We start from the raw sequence: 8472 nt of genomic DNA, 5'->3' as shown, positions 1-8472 counted from the left end.
CATGACCTGAGCCGAATTCGGACGTTCAACTGACTGAGCCATCCAGGTGCCCCTACAAGGAGAGACTTTAAAATGTCTCAGCAGAAATTTTGAGGATTTTAGTTTTCATCAATAGCAGAACTATCTTCTGTATCCACTAATGGCATCTGTTAAGACTTAAATTAGAGGTTGGAAAAGTGTCCTAAAAATTGATCACCAATCATATTTTTTTCTAGTTATCTCCTTGGGTTATGTAAGGATTAATAGGCCAAGGCCAGGTAGAGGTGCATAAGGAAGTCTTATTTATTAGGAAGTTCCTCCCTACATTTTCCTTCCCCATTTTGTGGAGGATAATTTATTGTGCTCTTGTCTGAAGTCTGTGGCAGGTATGGAGACAGAGGGAGGTGGGGGGAGGAGGTGGTGGCTCTTTGTAGCCCTCTGTGCTTCCCCTGATTGCTTGATGATACAACTTCAGATATAAGAAAGATACTGAGTTTCTCCCTCCCTCTCTCCCTCTTTCCTTCTCTCTTTCCCCCCACCCTTCCTTTTCTCCCTCTCCCCCTTTCCCCTCCCTTTCTTCCTTCTTTCTGGATTTAGTTAAAGAAGGAAAATGGTAGACATGGCTATTTTGTTCTAATATATTAAAAAAATTTTTTTTAGTGTTTATTTATTTTTGAGAGAAAGAGACAGAGTGCACATGGGGAAGGGCAGAGAGAGAGGGAGACACAGAATCTGAAGCAGGCTCCAGGCTCTGAGCTGTCAGCACAGAGCCCAATGTGGAGCTCGAATCATCAACCAGGAGATCATGATTTGGGCTGAAGTCAGACGCTTAACTGACTGAACCACCCAGGTGTCCCATTTTTGTTCTAATATTGAAGAATGTCTTTAAGACAGATGAACCTCAGTCCCTCAAGGAAGAATATTCTATATTCTTTCCATTAGAAATATCTTATTCTTCTTTTCTGAGCTGAGGATGTGGTCTTTACTATAATACATATGTTCTTTCAGGATGTTTGGTGTTACACCAACCATCCCCAGAGTTAACATGCTGATAACTTCAGACCTGGTGGTTACTTTTTCAGAAATCACATGACCTTATTATAAGGGAGTCACACTGAGACCCCAATGTTTCCTTTTCCCCAGATAATACTAGTGCATTAAAGGTTCATCGTGAAAGGTTATCATTTTCAGTAACAGCAATGGGATACCCAGCTTCTGGTTCTGGCAAGTAATTTTAGTTCAGACTTAAAAAAAAGCTGGGTCTTGATTGCCTATAGCTACAGAAAGTTTCCTAAAGCAAACAGTGACAATTCTGTTCTTTTTACACGAATGTGGTTGCTATTCCCCCATTCGTGTTAACTTTTAAGAGCTTTACGAAATATAATTTACATACCATTAAGTTAACCCATTTAAAGTTTATAATTCAATGGTTTTGAGTCTATCTACTGAGTTGTGCAACCATCACCATAACTCATTCTAGCACATCTTCATCATTGCCAAAGAAGCTTTGAACCCATTAACAATCCTTTGAACCGATTACTCTCCTTCCTCCACACCCCTGCCCTGGACAACTACTATTCCAATTTCTGTCTCCATTGGTTTGCCTATTTGGGACATTTCACATACAAAGAACTGTAGAATATGTACTCTTTTGTTACTTTAAAAAAAATGTTTATTTATTTTGAGAGAGAGAGAGAGAGAGAGAGCGAAGGTGAACATGAACAGGGAAGGAGTGGTGGGGGGGGGGGTGGAGACAGAGAGAGACAGAGAGAGAGGGAGATTGAATCCCAAGCAGGCTCCTCTCTGTCAGGGCAGAGCCCAGTGCGGGGCTCGATCCCATGAACTGTGACCTTATGACCTGAGCCAAAATCAAGAGTCTGATGCCCACCCAACTGAGCCACCCAGGCACCCCTCTGACTTCTTTCACTTAGCACAATGGTTTTGAACTTCTTAATGTAACATGTATCAGTATTTCATTCCTTTTTGTTACCAAATAATCTATCACATGGATATACCACATTTTATTCATCCACTCATCAGTTGATGGATACTGGACTATTTCTACTTTTTACTTATTATGAACAATGCTGCTATAAACATTTAGGTATCCATTTTTGTATGGATATGTTATCATTTTTTTGGGTATATACCTATGATTGAGATTACTGGGTTATATGGTAACTCTATGTTTAGCTGTTTGAGGAACTTCTCAATTGTTTTTCAAAGTAGCTGCATCATTTTACATTCCCCTCAACATTGTATGAAGGTTCCAATCTGCAACACTGTAGAAGGTTTCTACATCATTGGCAGTACTTGTCGTTGTTGTTTGACAATTGCCATTAGAGTGGGTGTGAGGTAGTAACCACTGAGGTTTTGACTGTCGCTTCCTTAATAACTACGAGCTTCTTTTCGTGTGCTTACTAGTCATTTATTTATCTTTTTAGGAGAAATGTCTATTCAAATATTTTGCTTTAAACAAATTGGGTTGTCTTTTTATTATTGAATTTTAAGTGCTCTTTATATATCCTGGATATGACTCCCTTATAAAATATATGATTTGTTACTATTTCCTCCCAGTGGAGGGCTTGTCTTTTATTTTTCTTGATGGTGTTCTTTAAAGTACCAAAATTTTAAATGCTCACCAACCTCTTTTGTCTGGGTCTTTGTTGTCACATCTAAGAAATCACATCCTCTTTCATCTCAAAGCACAATTTACAGATAGAAGATTACTGATTAGACAGGAATATCTAACTCCTTTCACTCCCACCCTAAATGTGAAGTCTTATTTCCTCTCAGTGAGATTTTCCCTTTCTTATCTATTGGTGTCTTTATCAAAGGAACTGAATCAGTTCCCAGAATCATCAACCCAGAAATAATAAACACTAACAAATTATTCGTCATTATCCCTCCTTTCTCAGATTCTGGTCTGTGTCACTTGCATGTTTTTTGGTCTATCACCATGACATTGACTTCTCTCAAGGTATTCAAATTTGCACATGAGTCTCTTTTGGCACTTTCCCATTCTGCTGCATAACACTGGGTCTTCTATTTTTCGTAGCTTAAGTATTTCTATAGCTTTGGTTACAGTAACTTTACCTTCCAGCTAGAAGACAGACAGGAGATGCAGTTTTGGGAAAGGAAAACAGGAACACGACCCAGAAAATAGCTCTGATTAAAATAGGTCTTGCTTATTTAATATGTTCTAATGAAAGACATGGCTGAAGACACGTTCTGACCTGAAAATCCACAATCGATTTTTAAAAAGTCACAGCATAGGATAGGTGTGTTATGCTAGGCTAGTCTAGGTTAACTTGAGTTCAGTTGGCCATTTAGTGATAAAATTATATTGGTGGTGGCTGATAGTTCTGGGTTTGAAAACCTGTAGTGGGGAACTCAGTCACCATTCAGATGGTCTTAGGTTTGTGAACTGACTGGTAATGAGACCTATGGAAGAAAACCAAGGCTCCTGGTACAGTGGGGCAGAGTAGAAGAGGGGCCAGGGTTAGTGGAAATGTGGCTTTCCCATTTCTGAGCATGTGCAAGCCAGCCTGAGGGTCTCACCTGCCTTTGAGGGCTCACCCACACTCCATTCTTTTCTTTCATTTGCCAAGCCCTCTTCTTGGCTCACTACCTTGCTCCCTTTTAAAAAAGTCAAGACCAGGAGAGTACAGAGTGTGATCAAGTTTGAATACACAGAAGAGGGAGCCAATTTTAGTTCTTTTCATCTTTTCATCATACCTCAAGCTCAGTTTCAAACAGCCAAGGGTCTTGGTATGATGGACTTTGTAAAAACAGAGGACAACAGAGTAGTGGCCAGTGTCACATTCTCATCATTGCACTGGGTTCAGCCCTTACTTCCTGACGTTTGACTGTCCCCACTTCCTCAGTGGCTCCTCCGAGTAACTGGTGCTCCCGGGCCCATCTTGCTAACATTTAGAAGCTGAAACAGCCACAAGGGAAAGCCTTTCCATAGAACATGGCATCAGATGCCCACATGCACCTTCTTTCCTTCTCTGCCACTCATGCTTTCTCATGGCCTTCATGCTTGTTATCTGGTTGGATGGACAAGGGGGAAGAACTCTTTTTTTTTTTTTTAATGTTAATTTTTTTGAGAGAGAGAGAGAGCACAAGCAGGGTAGGGGCAGAGAGAGAGGGAGACACAGAATCTGAAGCAGGCTCCAGGCTCCAAGCTGTCAGCACAGAGCCCGACGAAGGGGCTGGAACCCATGAACCGTGGGATCATGACCTGAGCTGAAGTGGGACTCTTAACTGACTGAGCGCCCCAGGTGCCCAGGTGCCCCAAGGAGGAAGAAAAACTCTTAAAGAGACTTTTAATCTTAATGAATGGACTCAAGTTAGAATCTGAGAAACATGTATCTGTGAGGCAGATCCTCTCAAGCTCTCTTGTGCACAAGCACACAGGAGAGCAATGAGCATGCCAGTATGGTGGACCCTGAAAGGGTAACCATGTTAAAGTCCTCACACCCTCTGTGTGGTTTCTCTAGCAACATCACCTCACTGGCCACAGTGGCAGAGGTGAGAGGGAGATTCACAACTTTACTCTAAGAATACAAACCCCTCACCTCTCCTATTGTTCTCCCCCTCCTTATAAAGACAAGGATGGTAGGTCCTGAAGGAAACCTGGCTACTTCTACTACTTTCTCAAAACCAGAGCCCCAAATTCTCTAGCCTTCCTGTGACTATCTTTGCCACTGTCTGGATTAATTCCATCCCTTATTCAAAATTATTTGGGAAATACTTACGGAGGGCCTGTTATGCATGAGGTACTCTTCTAGGTGTTGGAAGGCAGAGAAGTAAAAAGACAAAAATACCTATTCTGTGGAACTTTCATTCCAGTGAAGGAGGCAGAGAAACAAATAAACACCATCTAAGTTTATTAGATGTAAATGATATGAAGAAAGAGGCAGTGGGGAAAATAAGTCAGGGGAGGGAGTTGCCTTTCACTACCCAGGATGCTGGATGGGGATTAGAGTCTGGGGAGGAGGGGCGACCTTGAATGAGAGGTCCCCTTGATAGTCCTAAGGCAGACGGTGTAGGGAGTCATGATGTAAGTAATGGGGGGATGGGGAATATGGGAGGAGAGCTCTAGGGCCCTCTCTTTACTTTCGAATTGGGGGGTGTGGGGATCCCCAGAGCTTTCTCTTAACTCCTGCTGGGGAAGTTCCTTATCAGCCCCCTTAGGACTAGTGTGAACCTTCTCTCTATTCACACTCTGCCTCCCAACCCTGCCTTCTCTAGCGCACTTTGTGCAGGGTAGCAGATAATCATTTTAAACACAAGTCTGATCACATCACTGTCTGGCTTAAGACTTTCCTCTTTTCTTCCCTGTATAATTTGAACTTCTTACCATGGTTTACAATGCTTGGCTCCATAGTCCTCTGTCCTGTGTCCCCTCTTTCTCAAATCTCAAGAGAACTCTTTTTTCTTCCACTTGCTCCAAATGAGTTTTCCACAAAGACTCCTCTTACACAAGCTGTTCTTCCTGCCTGCAAACTCCTTGCCCTTTTCCTGCTTATTGCTGCATCTTCTCTATGATGACTCCCCTGACCCCCTTCTTGGTTATCTCTGTCACTGATGAGAAAAGAATCAGGGCTGTTCATTGATTTTGTCTCTCCCACTAGCCTGAGAGTGTCTTTAGGGCAGGACCTCAGTACTCTATCTTCCGAGGAAGAGAAAAGCAGACTCAGCCTCATAGTTGGACCCTGATTTTTCTTGCTGATCACAAATGTTCTCAGAGACCACCAATATCAGACAAGGTAAGAAAACTCAGGAGTCATGTTTGAGCAAAAGCAAAAAGCAAAACAACAACAACAAAAGCAAATGAAGTTGAGTATACCACAAAAGTGACCACACACCCCAAGGTCACTGCTAATTCTTTAATAGAGTCTCTCTCCATTTTTTCCACCTCTTAGGTAAGTGAGATTAAGATGCCCCAGTCAGAGAATTGCCCCACTTCTTGACAACTCTCAGTTTAGAGCTAACTCGTATCCTCAAACCCTCCCCCAAACTGCCTGACACAAGCCCAAATCCTATGATAAGCTCCATCCAACACTCTCTTACTGAGCCACCTCATGGGTCCTCAGGGTGTACAGGTCTCTTGCTGATCAAGTTTCAGTAAGCCCAGTTTGGTTTGACTGTAGGTGAGTTCACCACTTTGGATTGCCACGTCCTGCACATTAGGACTTTTCTCACTATCTGTTTAATTGAATTGAATTTCAAGAGAGGGAACATCTGTAGCAATAGTGCTGGGTCACACCCGTGGTTCGTACCCATATTCTGGCATCAGCTGACCTTGGCTGTGAGGCCCTGTGTGCAGAAACCACTTTCAGGTGAAACTGACAAAATTCAAAAATGATTACTGGGAAAAAAAAAAACCAGGAAAAAACATTGAGAAAAACCACCTGAAGGTGCTGAAGAACCCCTTCAAATGACTGTGGATCACAGCATGGATAGGAAATTGCCCTTTTAACGGAAAATATTTGGGATATAGGGTGGGCCCCAAGAAAATGTTTGCCCTCAATGTTTGCTCTTCTTGAAAAAAACAAGGACAACATAGTATTTATATGAGAGAATGGATGAAAGTAAGCCATGAACCTAGTTTATTCAGATTTGACCAGTTCTTTCAAGGGCTTCCTCCTCCCGCGCCCGCTATTTTTTAATGTCTAACAGTCAAATACCAGTCATTTCCTATGGTTCAACCCAATGCAAAGGAACGTGGGGTAACACTAATTTTATAGTAGCAAGTCACTTGTAATCATAGAGGACACATAATTTGCTTGACTATGTTAAACATGCTTATGAAAAAGTCTGCAACAAAATATAGCCGAATAGTAACAGTGATTGTGTGGGGTTGATAATATTAGAATGCTATTGTTACCTTTCCTGTTTTTCAAAATTTTAATGTTGCTATTTAGAGTGAAAAAATATTTTAAAATAATAAGCGAAAATGGTCATGCATTTCACTTATTGGATAGGATCTGGTCTTTGCTTATAGACCTAAGTATCATATAGATATAAACATTAAAAGATACGATATAGATATTAAAAGATACAGATACGGTAAATACTGTAAATATTATAACAACATGACACTGAATGTTCTGGCCCACTTTTTTCTCCAGCCCTTTTTCATTTTGGACGTCAAAGTCATTTTCACAACCCTCCCCCACCCCAACCCCCCCCACTCCGCAAAGTGCCTTGAGAAAGAGGTGCTCAGAATACTAAGAGGTCACCCTGAGCAGTTCTTTGATTAAAGCTCCTACCCAGATTTCCAGCCCTTTGATTCAAGTCGTGTAGTGTCTTTTGTAAGGTGTAAGGGGGCATTTCATGTCCTCCTATAATCTCCCCCAGGATTCTGGAAAAACTGAAAGTGATCCAGAGGGAAATCCTATCTTCCCCCGCCACACTTTGCCTCGGGAAATTTGGCTATGACTACTGGTTTACCTTGAACACAGACGTGTGCTCCGCGTCAGGAAGAGAGGGTCAAAGCAGTGCAGAGGCTTGCTGCCTCTTCCGGCAGCGTTCTCCTCTGTAATTAACATCTCCTGTGGGGCTCACACCCTTGACAGTGTTTTCTCATGATAATGTAGTACTCTGTATTCAGGTGAATTTTATCAAAAGCAAACATTCCTATTGTGTTTAGGTTTTTAAATTAGTTTTTCTGCTACAGGTCTAAATTGATTTCTCTCTCTGTTTTGAAATTGTTAGGGCAAACAGGAGACATATATGGAAATGCTTTTGTAATTAAAAAAAAATTTTTTAACATTTATTCATTTTTGAAAGACAGAGCACGAATGGGGGAGGGGCAGAGAGAGAAGGAGACACAGAATCCGAAGCAGGCTACAGGGTCTGAGCTGTCAGCACAGAGCTGACACGGAACTGGAACTCACCAACTGCGAGATCATGACCCGAGCTGAAGTCGGACACTTAACCCACTGAGCCACCCAGGAGCCCCTAGAAATGCTTCTTTTTTTAAAAAGTAATGGTTCTCTAACTATAGTGTCATAATAGCTCCTCAGAGCGCCTACTTAAAATGCAGGTTGTCTAGGCCCACTGCAGAGACCCTGGTTCAGAGTCTTAGAGGGGATCCTGGGAACCTTCATTTTAAGTAAACACCTCAGGTGATTCTGAGGCAGGTGGTCCCCAGAGAAGTTCTGAATTTATAAGGCTGTGACCAAGTGTTAAAAAGTAGTGAGTTATTCTACTTTAGCTCTTCATGCAGGCATTTCTCTCAGAGGGCATTTTACCAGCGGCCATTTGATCATAGGTGTGAATAGGTAGCTGGAGGACAGAGTGGTCAGAGGCTAAAGGGCTGGAGTGGGATGGCCCAAGGCTGCAGTGGTCTTGGTAGGACACCCACGCCTGGCTCTGGGCCCCAAACAAACCTTCTGGTCCTTCTTTTGCACGAGGGACAATTCTCCACCCTCTGATTTGGCAGCTAGAATGTTCAGACCCTGCTAAGATTGTTACAAT

The 8472-nt window shown here is 42.2% G+C and overlaps 1 protein-coding gene across 1 annotated transcript in view; it reads left to right on the top strand.

Annotated features, from left to right (window-relative positions):
* Positions 1-8472, top strand: part of CDC20B (cell division cycle 20B) — a 92222-nt gene that overhangs the window by 65719 nt on the left and 18031 nt on the right. The window lies entirely within an intron of this gene.

Source organism: Panthera leo, chromosome A1 (genome assembly GCF_018350215.1).
Source record: "Panthera leo isolate Ple1 chromosome A1, P.leo_Ple1_pat1.1, whole genome shotgun sequence".
Lineage (NCBI taxonomy): Eukaryota > Metazoa > Chordata > Mammalia > Carnivora > Felidae > Panthera > Panthera leo.
The sequence above is the reverse complement of the archived record's forward strand: the minus strand, read 5'-3'. Positions and strand labels throughout refer to the sequence as shown.